This window comes from Ailuropoda melanoleuca, chromosome 16 (genome assembly GCF_002007445.2).
Source record: "Ailuropoda melanoleuca isolate Jingjing chromosome 16, ASM200744v2, whole genome shotgun sequence".
Classification (NCBI taxonomy): domain Eukaryota; kingdom Metazoa; phylum Chordata; class Mammalia; order Carnivora; family Ursidae; genus Ailuropoda; species Ailuropoda melanoleuca.
In genome coordinates, this window is record NC_048233.1 from 81,725,650 (window position 1) to 81,727,254 (window position 1,605).

General features: G+C 42.7%; 1 long non-coding RNA gene across 1 annotated transcript; it reads left to right on the plus strand.

Annotated features, from left to right (window-relative positions):
* The first annotated feature begins 205 nt into the window (after positions 1 to 205).
* Positions 206 to 1,567, plus strand: LOC109488675. The gene is made up of 3 exons (XR_002141599.2): positions 206 to 428; positions 520 to 828; positions 1,495 to 1,567. It is a non-coding gene; the product is annotated as an uncharacterized LOC109488675 (long non-coding RNA).
* Positions 1,568 to 1,605: the final 38 nt, after the last annotated feature.

A 1,605-nucleotide genomic window follows, 5' to 3' on the forward strand; every position in this document is an offset into this window, starting at 1 on the left:
TCCAAGATTTGAATCCACATCTGCTCAAGCCCAGACCTGGTCACCGTTCCTCCACTCAGCATCTGCCTCTGCTGAGCAACCACTTGCTCCTCAGCTTCTCATATCCTTTAAATTGTGGGGGGAAAATCCTAAACAGCTAAAAAATATTCATAGATTTATAATAGATTGAATTTATGAAATTGAGTTAATTAAATGAGATGTTCCCTGTTAAAAGAGCCTTCAGAGAATATGAGACATTATTTTTCCTAAACATCAGGCATCTTACTAACGTGTCTATGGGTGAGAGAAGTCTGTCCTTCAGAGGATTTTGTAGTATTGCACTGAGCCCAGATGTGTACTAAGCCAGCAGGAACAGACACACAGGATAGGAATGAAGAAGGAGGAGTGCAAGGAGGATATGAAGGCCACAATAATAATGAAACAACAAGGTTGACAACACAGGCTCACTTTGCTGTAATCTGATCAGTTAGCAAGCACTTTTGTATTAATTTCATCTAAAGTCATGTATGATTATTGCAGGTTCAAAGTTGTTTTGGATCCAACAAACTCTGTCTCCTTGGATTCTACAAACAGAGCACAGGCTAGCTGGGTTGCAGTTGATTTTTGCTGTCATTTCCTGGTGCAAAGCCAGGTTCATTGTGTGACTCCTTCCCTCATTTCTGGGAGGAATTAAGGTAGTGAGTAGGAGAATAAAAGGAGGACCTCTAGGCTCTCAACTGCAGCATGAGTTCTGTCCTCTGTTATGGACCAGACATCCAGATCTGCCTCCACCCATGAAGCTGCTGAGAGTCCTTGTGCTGGTTGCCCTTCCACTTTCCTGCTTTGCAGGTGATTTCTTTTCTTTCTTTTTTTTATAATAATATTTTTTATTATATTATGTTAGTCACCATACAGTACATCCCTGGTTTTTTGATGTAAATTTCGATGATTCATTAGTTGCGTATAACACCCAGTGCACCATGCAATACATGCCCTCCTTACTACCCATCACCAGCCTATCCCATTCCCCCACCTTCCTCCCCTCTGAAGCCCTCAGTTTGTTTCTCATAGTCCATAGTCTCTCATGCTTCATTCCCCCTTCTGATTACCCCCCCTTTCTTTATCCCTTTCTTCTCCTACCAATCTTCCTATTTGCAGGTGATTTCTGTGTGGGGAGGACTAGCTTTGGGCTGAAGGTCATGTCAGGGCCCTCTGGAAGACCTCCTGTGCAGAGCATCTCATTTCTATGGTGTCTTCGTGTTTTATGGTTACTAGTGTTTGGCTTCTCTGGCCTAGAGAGTAGTGTTGGGGTGTGGAGGGGGCACACATGTTTTCAGGCTTATAGGAAATCCTAGATCCTGAGCTTACTCTGCTAGCATGGAGAACTCAAGACCATTCACCATAATCTTTTTGAATGTATGTGTTTACTGGGATGTAAGATGACCATATCCAGGGAGTCCCAAAAAGGGCTTCATAACTACGTAATTGAGACCACTTTCTTATGTTTTCTTCCAGGTTGTGGATGCTCATTTCTAGAAGAAGTGGTTAAAAAATAGGAGAAGAAAGGGAAGAAGAAAGGGGGGGTAAACAGAAGGGGGAATGAACCATGAGAGACTATGGACTCTG